This window comes from Chiloscyllium plagiosum, unplaced genomic scaffold (assembly GCF_037043375.1).
Source record: "Chiloscyllium plagiosum isolate Xiang-an unplaced genomic scaffold, Cpla_swu_hap1 HiC_scaffold_25, whole genome shotgun sequence".
Lineage (NCBI taxonomy): Eukaryota > Metazoa > Chordata > Chondrichthyes > Orectolobiformes > Hemiscylliidae > Chiloscyllium > Chiloscyllium plagiosum.
Window position 1 is genome coordinate 53,652,675 of NW_028270163.1, and position 18,245 is coordinate 53,670,919.

Below are 18,245 nucleotides of genomic sequence, written 5' to 3' on the forward strand. Positions count from 1 at the left end.
CAGGTCAGCTGGTGTAACCACTGCATTGGCTGCTTTCAAACACCAAGTCCAATCAGATCACTTCAAGCTTACACCCTGCTATCAAAGGTTAAACTGTTCCTCAATCACTGCACCACACAATCAACAGAAGCCTGATAGAAATCTTGCTCACAACTACTGGACTCAAAACGTCACCTCTGTTTCTCTCTCTGCAGGTACTGCCAGACCTGCTGAGTTCCTCCACCACTTCCTGTTTTACTCCCAGATTTCCAGCATCCACAGCATTTTGCTTTTAAGGACCAGGTGTGACAGTCTGACTGGGTATCAGCTTTCTCCATTTGAAAGAACAAAAATATTGCAGTGTGTCACTTCTGATGTAAGGTCATGAATGAAGTTTAATCGTTTTGATGCTGGTGACTGTGCCTTTCGTGTCCTTGGCCAGGACCATGAGAAATCTCCATTAACACTCCAAATCACTTTCCTTCTTTTAACACATTCCGAGCAAACGATTCTTTGGCCAGGTGTTTGGTGATCTGACCAAATGGACCGGACTCTCCCACATTTGGGATGCTATATGCAGTCACGGTACTTTTTCATATTAAGGAAGAGCTCCACATTCCCGGCAGGAGATTCCTATCATAGTTCCTTCAGAAACGTGAGGTGTACCTGAAGACCAATAGGTCCCTCAGACAGCAGGAGAGGGAGTGCAAATCAAACCCTCACGGCAGAGGTTTCCGTATTGCGTGGTGTAAATGTCCAGCAGCACAGGCAGCCACTTTGTCAGCTCCTGGGATGGGGTGGGTGTGTGAGTGTGGGGTTAGGGTACCATCTGGGTGAGCTGTCAGGTAAGTCACAGACTGATTAGAGTAGAGGTAGGAGTGGAGGGTGTAGTCATGTTCAACAAGAAGGAATGGGTGTATCAGGGCAGGTAGTGGGGCAGACAGGAGTCTCTTGGGGCAAGATGGGTTGTTAGTTCCCAACGTAGGGCAATGGAAGGGAGTTGATTCCAGCATCGTAGGGGTGGGGGAGGGGGGGGGGATGCTGGTGTCAGCCCCCCAGGAGGTGTCAACTCATGGTCTGGGGCAGCCTGGTCAGGGAGTGAATGATTGTATGGGGGATGGCTTGGGTGGTTAGTTTGAGAGCTAGCCAGCAGTCAGACTAGATTTTTAACCCTTACCATTCCCTCAGTGCAATAAACTGCAGCTGAACTCTCTGATGTCTCTGATTTACCTTCGGAAGCTTCCAGCATCAAGAGAATTCCCATCAGGAAATCCAATTTCCTGGACAATTCCCCACGTTTGGTATTGTGCAAGATCCCAATCCACAACTCCCAGCCACGATACAGAAACAACGATAGGCTATCGGAAAACCCAAGCCAATATTTCCTCCCGTAGCTTGTCATCCTGTTTATGAGAGAATTGCTTCTGTGAAGCACTTTGGGACTCTTTATCATTTTAAAGATGCATTATAAATGCACGTTGTTGTCTTCATTTTTCCAGTGACAGCATCTTGTGGCACTTAGAGTTCAATGAAACATAACTACCTCATGAGAAAGCAATTACACTGAAATGCTCTGCATGAATTGGAAGCCATTGCTCCTAATAGTACAAGAAGATGGCTAAATTTAATTACTTTAAAGATGTTATGTTTTGTCTGTTAGTATTACTCGTTCGTTATTGAATAAACTTGCTTGGGCATTAAAGTGGTGAAGTGGGTTTTGTGTTAAGTGTCTCTCTGCTGTTACTAAAGCAAATTTGATTCTATGGGGTGGGTGGGGGGGGCCAGAAATTGAAGTAATTTACATTGGTTACAGCGGCTGTACTTTGTGTTTCAGTACCAGACTAGGTGAAACACAGGCGACAGTGTGAAATGCAGAAGGCAAAATACCTGCAAAAAGAAGTGTAAAAGAACCTATATTGTCTTGTAATCTCTGCGAGGGTCATTTAGAGGGCGCGGAAGAGATTTCCCAGAATGGTTGCAGGGCAGAGAGTATTTAATTATAAGGTTACGTTGGAGAACTTGGGATTGTTCTCATTGAATCAGGGGAGATTCCCGAGAGTTGTTCAAGATTCTGACGGATTTAGATAAGGTTGACAACTGATGGGACAAGGAAAACCACTGAAGATCCTCAGACAGCACCTTCCAAACCCATGACCACTTCCATCTTGATGGACATGGACAGCAGGTACATGGGAACACCACCACCTTCAAGTTCCCCTCCAAGCCACTCACTGTGCTGACTTGAAAATATATCACCGTTCCATCACTGTCACTGGGTTAAAAACCTGGAATCCCCTCCCTACTGGCATTGTGGGTCAACCTCCTGCAGGTGAACTTCAGTGGTTCAAGAAGGCAGCTCCCCCCCAACTTCTCAAGGGGCAACTAGGGATGGGCAATAAACACTGGCCCAGCAAGTGACACCCACAGCCCAGAAATGAATGAAAAGGTACAGCCAGAGATGGAAGCTTTTCAGTGAGAGGTGTAGCAGAGACATTAGGAACAACTTTTTTACGAGGTGAGTGGTAATAAAACATAACAAAAAGAGTGAAAGTTGGCCATTCAGCCCCTCAAACGTGCCTCACCATTCTATAAGACTGTGTCTCATCTGTCCCGGGCCTCAACTCCTCTTTGGTGCCTACCCCTCATTACCCTCAACTCCCCAACATTTCAGAATCTAAATACTTGGTTATCCAACCTCCAGAGCTCTGGAGAGAAAGAATTCGAGACATTTGGTACAGTCTTGTGAGAAGAAGTTCTTCTGTATCTCAGTTTTAAATGAATGTCCCTGTGTTCGGCAGCTATGTCCCCAGATTGAGATTCACCAATAGTGGAAATAGAGTCATAGAGTCATAGAGATGTACAGCACAGAAACAGACCCTTCAGTCCAACTTGTCCATGCCGATGAGATATCCTAACCTAATCTAGTCCCATTTGCCAGCATTTTGGCCCATAGCCCTCCAAACCCTTCCTATTCATATACCCATCCAGATGCCTTTTAAATGTTGTCATTGTACCAGCCTCCACCACTTCCTCTGGCAGCTCATTCCATACACGTACCACCCTCTGCGTGAAAACGTTTCCCCTTAGGTCCCTTTTAAATCTTTCCGCTCTCACCCTAAACCTATGCCCTCTAGTTCTGGAATCCCCCATTCCAAGGAACAGACCTTGTTTATTTACCCTATCCATGCCCCTCGTGATTTTATAAACTTCTCTAAGGTCACCCTTCAGCCTCTGATGCTCCAGGGAAAACAGCCCCAGCCTATTCAGCCTATCCCTATAGCTCAAATCCTCCAACCCTGGCAATATCCTTATAAATCTTTTCTGAACCCTTTCAAGTTTCTCGACATCCTTCTGATAGGAGGGAGACCAGAACTGCACACAATATTCCAAAAGTGACCTAACCAATGTCCTGTAAAGCTGCAATATGACCTCCCAACTCCTATACTCTGACCAATAAAGGAAAGCATACCAAACACCTTCTTCACTATCCTATCTACCTGAGACTCCACTTTCAAGGAGCTATGAACCTGCACTCCAAGGTCTCTTTGTTCAGCAACACTCCCTAGGACCTTACCATTAAGTGTATAAGTCCTGCTGAGATTTGCCTTTGCAAATGCAGCAGCTTACATTTATCTGAATTAAACTCCATTTGCCACTCCTCGGCCCATTGGCCCATCTGATCAAGATCCCGTTGTAATCTGAGGTAACCTTCTTCGCTGTCCACTACACCTCCAATTTTGGCGTCACCTACAAACTTACGAATATCTTCCCGCCTCCCAGTGCACTCAGAATCCTGTATCTTTCACTCAGGTATCAGCTTGGATTACATGCTCAAGTCTGATTTGAAATTATTACCTTTCACCGTTTTACCCAATGCACCACTATTATTGGAAACGAGAGAGTTTCCTCTCAGCTATCCCTCTCTTTCTGCTCTACCTGCTCACACCTGATCCATACTCATCCTACCGCATGTTACGACTTCCTTTTGCTTCACGCCTGCATCCTTCTGAATAGTTTATCATTCCTGGGCATGCTCCTCATAGATGAGAGCTGAAAATGTGTTGCTGGAAAAGCGTAGCAGGTCAGGCAGCATCCAAGGAGCAGGAGAATCGACATTTCGGGCATGAGCCCTTCTTCAGGCAGTCCTCACTTTCTCCTATGCTCCTCATAGACCTCAACTCCCCAATATTTCAAAAATCTACATACCTCCTCTTTAAATACTTCCAGTGATCTCATCTCCAGAATTTTCTGGGATAGAAAATTCCAGCCGTTCGTTACCCTCTGTACAGATGTAACTGAGATTTCCCTATTTTTAAATTCCAAACCCCTAGCAACAAAGTCTAAAATCCCATTTGCCTTCTTAATTACTTGCTGCAGCTGCATGCCCATGTTTTGTGTTTCATGCACAAGAACTCCCAAATCTTCCTTTGCTGTAGCTTTTGGAGTCTCTCTCTCCATGTAAATAACAGTCTGCCTTTCAATTCTTCTTGGAGAAAGTGAGGTCTGCAGATGCTGGAGATCAGAGCTGAAAATGTGTTGCTGGAAAAGCGCAGCAGGTCAGGCAGCATCCAAGGAGCAGGAGCATCGACGTTTCGGGACCTGCTGCGCTTTTCCAGCAACACATTTTCAGCGAAGGGCTTATGCCCGAAACGTTGATTCTCCTGTTCCTTGGATGCTGCCTGACCTGCTGCGCTTTTCCAGCAACACATTTTCAGTTTCGATTCTTCTTGCCAAAGTGCATGACCTCACACCTTCCAACATTAAACTCCACCTGCCAAGTTTTTGCTGACTTACTTAACAAATAGACCCTTGCACGTTCTTTATGTCATTATCACAACAATGTTTTGAGCCAGTTTTAAGCTATCATTGAGCTATTGAGCTCTCACCTAGTTTTAAGCTCTCAGTAAATTTGGATACATTACACTCTGCCTTCTCCTCCACATCATTGATATAAATAACTGTGGGCTTAGGACTGATCCTTGAGGAACTCCACTAGTTACATCTCCCTAACCTGAAAAAAACTAATTACTCCCATGTCTGTGCTAACCAGTCTTCAATCCAATATTACCTAAAGAAAACCATGAGCATTTATCTTATGGGCTCCTAATCAAATGCCATTTAGAAATCCAAATATGCTATATCTACTGGTTCCATTTTGTCAGTCTGATTGTTATATCTTCAAATTTGTCAAATGTGATTTATTTTCATAAAATCAAGTTGACCCTGTTTGACTGCATTACACCTTTTCACATGTTCTACTATTTCCTCTTCATTACCTTGAGCAACAGATTTAGGCTAATGGCCTACTGTTTCCTGTTTTCTGTTGCCTCTTTTTCTTGACACAGAGCCATCACATGAGCAAATTTCCAATCTCCTGAATCCCTGCCTGAAATCCAGTGAATTGTGGGATTTCTGCAGCCACTTCCTTTCAAATCCTTGGATATAAGCAATTAGGTCCTGGTGACCTGTCTGTCTTTAGTCCCATGAGCTTGTCAAATGTTTTGACACTTGTGACAGAAGCTGTCAGAAGATCTCTTCTCCCATGAACACCTTGCTTCTCTGCTACCTCCGGGATGTTTATAGTGAACTCCACCATGAAGTCTGATGCAAAACATCAGTTTAAAGTAACTCCCTTATCCCTGCTCCCCATTGTCAATTCCTCCAAGGGTCCCACACTAACTTTAGCTATTTTGTATGTGCCTGTAGAAATCTCTTGCAGTTTGTTTTTACCTTTCTTTCCACTTCCAGAATCAATTTTCTCCCTCTTAGCTTATTAATGATCTGGTGCTAGTTTGTATAAAATTCCAGTCCTATGGCTTACCATCAGATTTCACCATGTTGTATGCCTTGGTGTTTGATTGGCTGCACTCCTTGACTGCCTTTGTTAACCACCAGTTGGTCATTCTTCCAATCAAATTCCTCTGTTTGACTGGAATACATTTCACTGAGTGTTATGAATTATCTGCAGAAAGGTCTGCCACTGCTCATTTGCTAACTTACCCCTTGGTCTATTTTCCCAGCCTGTTTCAGACACTGACCGAATGACCAAAAGCTCACAGCACACGAGAACAGTGAAAGCATAGATTCCTGACCAACTGGACGGGCACTAGTGGAAAGAGCTTCAGGGTGAGGTGGGATTTCTCCAGATCAGCCAGCATTGGTTTGATAGACAGAATTAACTCAGTACCGTGGATCCTAATTGGGCACCAACTCTTACATCCCTGCTATGCCACATGTGTAGCCTCACAGGTAGAACAGTCTCATCTTGGAGAATTCCTTAGCAGCATCTGACCCAGCAGATACTCATGAGGGACTGAACTGAACTACCACAAAAATTTAGGCGTAGGTGAGTTTTGCAGATGCTGGAGATTAGAGTCGAGATTAGAGCGTTGCTGGAAAAGCATAGCAGGTCAGGCAGCAACCAAGGAGCAGGAAAATCGATGTTTCGGGCAAAGATTTGTCTTCATTTGGCACTATTTATGTTGTAAAAAGTCCTGAGGCACTACAGAACAATGTAATAATATTCTTCTTACAGCCAACATCCACTGGTTCACCCCATCTATTCCATGTCCATTCGCCAGAACATCTACGGGAAAGTGCAAGCAGTTTTCAAACTGGACTGGTTCATTGCTTTCAGTTGGCTGAGGCCTTTCAATTAACAGAAAGCAAAACTAATCTGTTCACACTTGGATGTGCACCACTTTGATAGCCATCCGCTGGGACTGATCAATGTTAATCTCCCTGGGAAGGAAAACATTTATTTTTCCATAAAACCACCGAAGATGCAATAACCGAGGCAGTGTTAGTAATCCCCAGAAAGAGTTACAAATGGACGATAAATGCTGGCAATTCTGGTCAGCACCCTGTATACTGAACCTCAGGAGACACCAAACATCTTTACTAATGGGATCTCATATCTAAATCCGAGACTGAAAATAAGATTAGGAAGCTTTAAGACACAAATTGCTGCATTTGAAAGCGAGAAGCTGAGTTCCAGAGTTATAAATGATCCTTATTTGTTTTAAAGCGCCCAGCTAATCCAATTGCTATTCCGTTTCAAAAGGGATACATGGTGAAAGGGTAAAGTGCTGACACTCAATGTTAAAGCAACACATTGTGGAAAGCCACATTGGAATCCCTTTGCATCTGGGAGCACCCGATATTCCTACCTGGAATCAAAGAATCCTTACAGTGCAGAAAGAAGCCATTCAGCCCACCGAGTCTGCCTGAACAGCATCCCAGACCTCCACCCTATCCCCGGAACCCCACATCTCCCACAATTAACCCACCTACCCTGCATATCCCTGGACACTATAGGGTATCTTTGACAGTCTCTGCTCTGAGGAGCTGAGAATTCAGAGTGTGACATTGGGAAATGCTGTCCAGTGAAGTACGTGATGTTTTTGTTAACCCAGGAGTTTGGAGGTGTTGGAGCAGAATCTGTAGGAGCTCTGAAGTGAATCAACGAAGCTAATCAAGTGAGCAAGATAACAGTTATTGAGGTGTGAGCAAAGGCCTTCTTATCTCAAATGATTGCCCTTTAACTTTTGTTGTGAGTGTTGAACATGATCTGGATATTGTATCACCAGCTCAGAGGCTGGTTTGTCTGACTCCCTAATGATTTATCCCTCATACCCGCACCTCCCACCACCAGGCCCATCATCCCCAACTATCTATAGAAAGGACTTGACTTATCCCTTGTGCTGTTCCCCAGTTGGATGTTTGGAAAAGGTCTCCTCCATTTTCTATAACTGGCTGCTTCAGGGTGAGAAAGACTAACTTTGAATAGAGTCCCTACAGTCCATACAGAGGCCATTTGGCCCATTCTGCACTGACCCTTCAAAGAACATTTCACTCAGACCTAGCCTCTGACTCTATCCTCCCTCATCCCTGCATTTCCAATGGCTAATTCACGTAAGCTGCACATCTTTGGACTGTGGGAGGAAACCCATGCAGACACAGGGAGAATGTGCAAACTCCACACAGACAGTCACCGGAGGGTCGAATCAAACCGGGTCCCTGGCGCTGTGAGGCAACAGTGCTAACCACTGAGCCACTGTGCCATCTTGCTGTTCAGAGATGCTACAACACACCTCTGGGCCTCCTGACTCAGAGGTGAGGGCACTATCACATGACTGGGACGATGTTCTCCAGTCTCTGAACTACATGCTGCTCTGTATCTGTACTTCCTGGACTTTCACTGTCCTGAATAATATTTGCAATAGCAGTCATTCTACAGACACCTGCGTCAATCCATCCTCACAATTTCCTCCAAATACATCTGTGGCTAAAATACACCAAGTGCATCTATTTAAACATAGCCAAAGAATTCTGAAAACAATAAAGAGGTTTTATTTTGTAAAATAGCATTTCAGTTTTTGCCATCCAAAAATACACTAGTTTCCCCTCGCCCACTGTCATCACTCTCCATCCTCATGGTGTGGGGCTTAAATCCAAAAAGATACTGAGGCTAAAACAGTTAGCCACAAGAAGGCTTGACACAAACTGGACCTTCATTCACTGAAGGGCTGTGGGTTACAAGTTTTTTTCATTGTGGAGCACACAGACAAGGCCAGACCTTCCAGCACATCAACTGATCCCACACTTCCTGCTTTCATTTGCTAGCCCAAACAATCTGACCAGAACGATGGGAAAAGTGGAACTACCTTTAGTGAGACACCAGTCAGTGGTGCTGCCTGGTTATTGGGGTTTCTGAAGAGCTTCAGTCTGATGTTGAGCTCAGTGATCAGCCAGTTCCTCCTCTCTGTTTCCAACAAGTGTTGGAAACCTGTCCCCTCCGGTTGTCATGACTTGAAGATGCCGGTGTTGGACTGGGGTGGACAAAGTTAAAAATCACACAACACCAGGTTATAGTCCAACAGGTGTAATTGGAAGCACACTAGCTTTGGGAGCGACGCTCCTTCATCAGGTGATTGTCCAATCACCTGATGAAGGAGCGTCGCTCCCAAAGCAAGTGTGCTTCCAATTAAACCTGTTGGACTATAACCCTCCGGTTGTGTTTTGCAATAATAACATAAATCTTGCTCTGAGAAAATAAAAACTACATCCTTGAAAGGCTGGGGCCAGCTCTCATTGGAGAGAAGGCTAAGAGTGGATTTGATAGAGACATACAAGATGATCAGAGGATTTAATAGGGTGGACAGTGAAAGTCTTTTTCCTAGGATGATGACGTCGGCTTGCACAAGAGGGCAAATTGAGGGGTGATAGATTTAAGACAGATGTCGGAGGCAGGCTCTATACTCAGAGAGTGGTAAGGGTGTGGAATGTCCTTTCTGCCAATGTAGTTAACTTAGCCACATTAGGGGTATATTTAAACAGTCCTTGGATAGGCACATGGATGATGATAGGATGGTATAGGGGATGGGCTTAGATTAGTTCACAGGTCGGCGCAACATTGAGGGCCGAAGGGCCTGATCCGCACTGTATTGTACTATGTTACTCACACTTTACATGATTGATTTTACACATGCAGGAACCATACAGGGTTTAATTGTGCAACATCTCATGTGCAATGGGAATAAGGATTCCAGAAAGTTCTCTTGTATATCCTCACCGCTCTAGAATGTTGTCGCATATACCCTCACTGTTCTAGAGCATGCTCTCGTACACCCTCGCCATTCTAGAACGTTATCTTATGTACCCTCCCCCATGGTGTTATACCTCAGTGACTTGTAATTTTGAGCAGTGTGGGGACTACATGCAGGAACCTCACAATGACCCTACTTTGAAGAATCATTGATTTAACAGAGGTCTTTAAGACGGTTCAAGATTGGATAAAGAGAGGGAAATGATTTGGTCATGAGGGAGGGACCAAGCCATTCAGCAGTGATGTCAGGAAGCATTACTTCACTCAAAAAATAATGGAAATCGAGCATTTTATGTCTGTCAAAATCAGCTGAAGCTGGGAATTAACTGAAAACGCACTCTCTGAGACTGATCATACTTGTGATGCAACATATTAAGGGATATCGAAGTAAGTGGGTGGACAGAATGAACATTCAGATCAGCCATGACCCAGCATACTTGAGGGGCTGAATAGCCTCATCCTTTTCCTGTTGCCCATTTTTAAAATTATGTATACTTCTAATCAACCTGTTCACAGCTGTTTTAACAAACCTTAGGAGCAGATGGGGCCTGAGGTTGGGCCTCCTGGCACAAAGGTAGGGACACTGCCACCGCACGAGATCACCACCTTCCCAACCACCAGTGTTCTCTAATTCAATGTTTTACCTAAGAATCCTCACGGCTTCAAGAATTGACAACCCTCTTTAAAAAGATGATTTTCTATTGTCTAATCACCACTGCCCAGTTTATTCAGTATTTGCTCCAAATCCCATGTGCCACAGAGGATTGTAATGACATCTCATTCATTAACCCACTGCTGTCCAGTAGAGCCAGCCCAGGATAGTGACCTCACAGAACACACTTTCTAAAAACAGGATGCAGCACTGTGTAGCACATGACAGGTGTTGCCAGTTGGACTGCAACCTGCAAGTAAATTTATAAAATTCATTCACATAATGTGGACATCGCTGGCTGAGCCAGCATTTATTGAACGTTTTTAGAGAAAGTGATGGTGAGTTGCCTTGTTGAACTGCTGCAGTGTTTTTAGTTTAGGGAGAGTGTGTTTGGGAGAGTCCATGGGTGGAGTCTGTGTTCTGTTTCCTTTCAGTCTCCGAAATTAAGAATTCGCCCAGCCCAAGTGAACTGCAATCTTGCATTAGACATTCAAAGAGTTCAACATTTGAGTTTTGCTGAAAGTTTTCTCTCTCGTACTCTCAGGACAATTCACAAGAATATCAAGAAACATTTGTACTGTGTACTGGTTTTCCCTTCCTTTTCTGGTATTCTTGCAAACTGTCCTGATGGGTGCAAGATGAAAACCTTCAACCAAATGTGTTTATTTTTCTGCAAAACTCAAGCTCAGTACTGGCAAACAACTACTTAATTTCAATATTTCTCGAAGTCACTCCACCTTCTCCCACTGACATTACTAAAAACAGCTGACTTCCAGCCATATCATTAACTTTCCTGTTCTGCCTAGTGAATGGATGGTATAACATTATATCAAGTCTACAGAATCCAAAACAAAACGATGCTGAAATTTTTCTTCCCCCTCAATCTTCTCCCACTCTACATATTTAACCCCATCAACATACCCTTTGACTCCAAGCTCCCTTGTGTTGTTTATCTGGCTTGCCTTCAATGCTTCTCTGCTAATTTTCTCAGTCCCTCCATGTTATAATATGCTCCACATTCTCACCACTGTCTGACTAAAGAAATTTATTTTAAACTTCTCATTTGAAGTCCTAGTGACTGTTGAATATTTGTGACCCCTATTCAAGTGTTTTGTCCATGATGTTACAGCTGCAAGGTTTCACTGACGTATAGACAGACAGAAAAATTAAAAAAGAAAACCTCATTCTCTCAAAAAAAAAACAAAGAATGTTGGAAATACTTAGTGGGCCTCACAGTGTATGTGGAGAGGGAAACAGAGATTACAAAAATACACACACACCTCAAACCTGGCAATCATTCGCAATTGACACCACTCACAGAAACGGGAGAAATAAAGGCACTGTGACTAAAGTTATCAGAATGTTAGCAATTCTATAGATTTCCATTTGACTGCTGCTGATTGCAGACAGGTCTTTTGAGGCAATGATACACTTGACTGATAAAGTACTGATGCATCATCTTAGTCATTTTGCTTACTTTCAGATGGTTGATCAACAGCCAGAGTTTCATGCTCCTGGCTTCAGTAGCTATTTGAATATCTCTGAAGTCTCCACTGTTATGGTAACATAGCACAGACACAGATCATCTGCAATTTCATCATTTCTTTTTCATTTATTTCTGCAACACTGTGTGGTTACCTCATGACCAGGACGCATAAGGTCAGCAGATAAATAGAAAGAACATGGCAGACAACTGTACTTTAAACTGAAAACATTATAAATTTCTGTCCCATTTAAAGGCCAAACCAGGAAATACAAGAACTTTCAAGCTGAGCTGGAACCTCATGACACAATACTAAATTACACATTTTCAAATGACTTTAATACAAAGCTTTAGCTGTGGAACTGTGGACCATTCCAGCTTCTACAAACCATGCTTTCATTATTAACAAGTGCCCTGTGTTGTACCAACCCACAACACCACAAGATTCAAATTTTCTGCCTACTGCCTAACTGCTTCCTGTAGGCATTGGCCAGAACATAGGTCAGAAATATTCCGGCCATCGTCGAGTTCCCAATTCTGGTAAAAACATAAATACAATGCAGTAGTTACAGCACAGTTTCACTAAAGGAGCCTCCTCCTACTCTGTAGTATATTGTTGGTAATGAGGTTGAAGAAACTTGGGAAGCAGAATGACTGGGTGATAAACAAGAGTGGTCTCTCCAGTGTAGTGAACAATCGGTAAAAAGAAATTCCCAAGCAGGGTGCAAATTGCTCACTGTGGTACCTACAAAAGTGCTTCTTTCGGTGGAAAATTTGAACATCCTGAGGCATTGAAAGGCAGCAAATAAATTGAAATCCAACAGGGGCCCCGTGGAGCTGTGGTAATGCTCCTACCTCTGAGCCACAAGGTCCAGGTTCAAATGCCACCTTCTCCAGAGGTGTGTCCTAACAGGTTAATTAAGTAACATTAAATCCAAATCTATCTCTGCCCACCTGGCTGCGATGTGAAGGAGCAGGAGGGTAATATTAATGCTGAAGGGAGAGGATACACTCACTGGGTCAAGGGTTGAATTGGTTTCGTTGTACCTCCGAGCTGTCTGTACATTGCTGAGCAGGGTCACACAGGTCACCACCTCGTGGGAAAGTTACAGTGGACACAATTTGTAAGGAAAATTGAGAGCAGTTGAAAAGTGTAAAATAGTTACAGTGGGGGACTTTAAATATTATTATCTCAGTCTATATTAGGATTATGAAAAGGGCAGAGAAGACAAAACGTTTGCGAAGTGCATTCAGGAACATTTTCTTCATCATTACGTTTCCAGGCCAAAGAGAAAGGAGGCATTGATTAATCTGGTTGTGGAGAATGAGAATGTTCAAGTGAAGTCGACCAAGAGGAACATTTAAGTAACATTGATCATAGCATCAGAGGCTTTCGATTGGCTATGGTAAAGATAAAGGAGCAATTTGAAGCAAGAAATACTGTCCTGAAGGCGGGTTAGTTTCCATGCTGAGGTGGGAACAAATCTGGGATGGGTAAATGAGAAGCAAAGACTACCAGGAAAGGTCTGATGGAACAATATGCTTTAAGAGAGATGGCTCAGGTACAGCTGAGGTATATACCCATCAGGGAAAGGAAGGAGGTCACCGGATGATGAAAGGGAGAAAGATTAATCAGGGGAAGAGTAATGATGGAAAAAAAAAATCACAGGGAAATAATACAAATGAGAACCAGGCTGACTGGAGAAAGACAAAATGTTTGCGAAGTGCATTCAGGATTCCTGAAGAAGGGCTTATGCCCGAAACGTCGATTCTCCTGCTCCTCGGATGCTGCCTGGCCTGCTGTGTTTTTCCAGCAACACATTTTTCAACACTGACTGTAGAAAGAGTTCAGTAGAGATCTGGGAAAAATGTAAGGTGTTGCATTTTGGCAAAATAAACATGGGCAGGACTTCTACAATTAATGATAGTGCCCTGGGTAGTGCTATAGAACAGCAAGACCTAATGATTCAGGTACATAGTTCTTTGAAATTTGCGTCACAAGCAGATCTGGTAGTTAAGGAGGTGTTTAGCACCATTGCCTTCATTGCTCAGACCTTTGAGTATAAGAGTTGGGGTGTCAGGTTGAGGTTGTACAGGGCATCAGTGGGGCCTCTTCTGGGGTACTGTGTGCACTTCTGGTCTCCCTGCTACAGGAAGCATATTATTAAGCTGGACTGGGTTCAGAAGAGATTTACCAGAACGTTGCTGGGAATAGAGGGCTTGCGTTACAGTGAGGCTGGATGGGCTGGGACTTTTTCACTGGACCGTAGGAGAGGTGACTTTATAGAGGTTCATAAAATTAGAAGGGGCATAGATAAGGCGAATATCAAGGATCTTTTCCCTCGGGTGGGGAGTTCAAAACTAGGGGGCATACACTTTTAAGGTGAGAGGAGAAAGTTTTCAAAAGGGTATGAGGAGCAACTTTGTTTACACAGAGAATGGTTTGTGTGTGGAAAGAACCACCAAAATAAGTGATGGATGCGGGCACAGTTACAATATTTAGAAGACATTTGGATAAGTTCATGAATAGGCAATATTTAGAGGGATATGAGGCAGGTTGGATTAACTTAGTTTGGGATTATGGTTGACATGGACTGGTCGGACCAAAGAGTCTGTTTCCGTGCTATACGACCCTATGACTCAAAAAAGCAAGAAGGAGAATATAAGCAGCAGACATGAAAAGGAATCTGAATAATTGTCTGTAGCATACAATTGGGATTGATTAGAAGCTGTAAATACATAGCAGCAGAGGACACTGATACCAAATAAATAATTAGAAGAACCTAGAAAACACTTAGAAATTGCAATCTGGGGGTTAAAATAAAGTAATTGAAACAGTGTATAGGAATGATGAAAAGCCAGTTTGGATTTGTTGCAGACAAATCTTACTTTATCTAGCTTGACAGTGAAGTTGACGTGATGTATGCAACCAATATTTAAAAGCCCATAAAGTGTCACTTAATTAGCTCACCAGAAAAATTAAAGCTCATGCAATAAAACAGAGAGCAGCCACACAGGTGACTGAGAAACAGGAAACAGAGAATGTGACCCACTGCCTGGATTTGTCAATGGCTCCGTTAATCAAAGCCAGGACCCTAAGGAGGCCCTCACACATGCCTGACCCCAACCCCACCCGTTGCTCTCAGTGGCGGGAGGTGGAGAACTTGAGTTCATTGATTTAAGGCAATTGCAAAAGAACCCACATGATGTGAGAAAATAACTATTTATTTTGAAAGCAGCAAGTGGTTAGGATTCGGAACACTGGAAAAGCGCAGCAGGTCAGGCAGCATCCAAGGAGCAGGAGAATCGACGTTTCGGGCATAAGGGCTTATGCCCGAAACGTCGATTCTCCTGCTCCTTGGATGCTGCCTGACCTGCTGCGCTTTTCCAGCAACACATTTTTCAGCTCTGATCTCCAGCATCTGCAGTTCTCAGTTTCTCCTAGGATTTGGAATGCACCAGGTGGTGGAGGAAGGTTCAATCGAGGCTTTCAAAAGAAAATTGGGTAATGATCAGAAGGGAAAATATTTGCAGGGAGCAGGGAAAAGGTAGAGCAGTGGGATGTGGTTGATTAGGAACCATTAAGATTGAGTGGTTCTGAACGGCAGCCACAGTGCATTTGAGTAACATATCAGGAACGAATGGGATTAGAGCTCACAGAAATTTGGCTGACAAAAATTGTCACACCTTCAGATTACTCCTACCAGCCTTCAATAACATGCACTCGTAGGTGAAGACACAGAAAAGCTCAAATATTAAAGTAATTCTTGTTAATTATAACATGACGCACTTCAGCAGAGGCCCAGTCTATGTGGTTACAATCAGATTCATTCACTCAAATCATTTCAATGATGAATGAATCAATCTCTGAATTTCACATTAATTCCAGGAAATGTTTAAAGTGAGCAGGAATTTAATTTAAAAGGAGCAGAGATGGTATTGTGAAACTTTGAATGATTCCCCTCTATCTGGGCAGTTTTAGCATAGAACAGGTTAGTACACAGATCCGACTACCTAGAAACTGGGGCAGAAGCTGGTACAGTAGCTTCGACTGCAAACCTGAATCACGAGATAATAGAAACTGCTGAATTCAATCCCCAAAACCCAGGGAAATTAACCCCAGAATTGTACGTAATAAAAACTGAGCTGGATTTATTCAGTATTTGTAGGTAACTTAATTACAAAGATAGCATTGAGTCAGTTTGAAAGAAAGTGGCCCACATTCTCCTAACTATGTGCAGATATTTCCGCTGAGTCATGATTAGGAAGTGTAGAAGCTAATGTGATGTTGTGTGATTTTTAACTTTGTCCACCCCAGTCCAACACAGGCACCTCCTCAACATGCAAGCTCACATGTGCCACAGTAAGCTTCCAGTGTGGTCCAGATGACAGAAGAAGTTGCTTCACTGATGTTGATTGCAAGGTTTATTTTGATCAGACATTCAGGAAGAGTGCCCTTGGTTTTGTGGACAATGATGCCCCAGGCTGTTTTCCATTCAGTAGAGGGGGCAGACCATTTCATCTGAAAGAAGGCATAGCCAGCAGTGTGACACTGCGCAGGGATCTCTTGCCCCCTCTCTGTGTTAGCTCCTGCTCACTCAATGACTGCAGCTTGAGGTTCTCCACTTGCATTCCAGTGAGAGTGAGGAGTGAAGATGAACAACGTTCCTTCTGAGTGTACAGCTGAGGAAGCATTCTGCAATCTTCACTCGCAGCCGCCTGACTAATCACCTCGTTATCTGCATTCTCAGGAGATAATTAGAAATGAATAATTCAGCCACGGTAATGAATTCCTGATTTCTCCACACAACGCACTGGGAAGAAATCTCAGGCTTCGAGGCCGGAGAAAATAACTGCTGCAGTATTCGTGGCTGGGTTGCCTGTGAGTTTCAGCTAACCATGACGAGTAAAACGGACTTGCATTGACATAGCACCATTTATAACCACAAGGTGACCTAAAGGCCAATACAACATTTTGAAGTGTTGTCATTGTCGGGGGGAACACAGGGCCAATCTGAACACAGCAAGATCCCACAGCAACACTGAGTGAAACAGATTGCAGACTCCGAGAAAGTGAGGTTAGCCTGAAGGGGGAAAAGGAATTATCCCAGTTGAAGGTTCTCATTAATCCTCTTACAATACAGCCAGAGCATGGCCAATTACTTACTGAATATTCCGTTGGAACACAGGATCCGGAGAAGGCCATTCAGCCCCTTCTCCAGCCTATCCCACAGGAACAGGAGGAGGCCATTCAGCCCCTTCTCTAGCCTATCCCACAGGAACAAAAGGAGGCAATTCAGCCCCATCAGTCTGGTCCTACATTTTGTGATCATGGCTCATCTGTGGCCCATCTCCATATTCCTGTCTTTGGCCCATATCTCTTAATACCTTTTGCTTTACAAAAATTATGTATCTTAGACTTAAAATTAAGAACTGCTATTTGAACAAGAGAGTTTGAAACCTCTCTTATCCTTTGTGCACAGAAGTGTTTCCCAACACCTCTCCTGAATGATCTGCCCCTAAGGTTATGCCCTCAAGTTTTCGAATCCTCAAGTAGTGGAAATAGTTTATCTTTATCAACTCCATCTTTTCCTGTTAATACCTTGAAGACTTCAATCAGACCATCCTTTAGCCTTCCAAATTCTAAAGAAATCAGGCCTAATTTTGTACAGCCTGTTTCATAACATAGTCCCTGAAATCCAGGTATTATTCTTGTACTCTCTCCAAGGCCAGTTAATGCTTCTCAAATCTGATTCTGCCACACCTTCAGGTACATTTCTGATCATAATGAACGTAACTTGCAGGGAAATGGTGGTGATGTCAGAGGACCATTATTCAGAGGTTGTGGGCTGATGATCTTTGGTCATGGATTCAAATCCCACTAGAGGAGCTGCTGGAATTCAAATCCGCAAAAAATACTGAAGCGTTATGACCACCGATTGCTGTAAAGACCCATCTGGTTCACTAATATCTTTTGAAGAAAGAAACCTGCCATTTTCACTGGTCTGAGCAGCAAGAGACCTCAGACCCAGAGCAACCTGACCCTCTGAAATAGTCACTCATGCTGGCCTTGGCATGTGGCATGATCATTATTTCCACTCAAGTTTGTTGTTACTCATTTGAAATGTATCATCTCCGTTGACTGGCTCCGTTGCTATCAAAGCCACATGTTATTCTGAATAGCTCGGTTAGGTATCCCTTCCATCACTCTTATTAATCCCAGTTTCTCCAAACTCTCTGTGGACCTACTTATATCCTCCCCATCCTCTCAAATGTCTCGGGCACCTACCGTCATGATTAGTCTACATTACAAACCACAGCCTAGTCCCCACGTGGAGGAAATTGTTTTGAATGTTACAAAGTATTCTCTGAATAGGTTTCTCAATCTCAATGTCCCATAGGCCCTTCCTCAACACTGAGCCTAATCTCAGGCCAAATGGTGATTTCAATGTTTCACTGACTCAGGCCCCTCCCTCAGGAAAGTTGAGCATCTTCCGCAATCCGTTCTTCAAAGACACATGGTA

General features: G+C 43.5%; 1 protein-coding gene across 4 annotated transcripts in view; it reads right to left on the bottom strand.

Moving 5' to 3' along the window:
- Positions 1 to 18,245, bottom strand: part of prkcaa (protein kinase C, alpha, a) — a 446,457-nt gene that overhangs the window by 296,460 nt on the left and 131,752 nt on the right. The gene's annotated exons all lie outside the window — the stretch shown is intronic.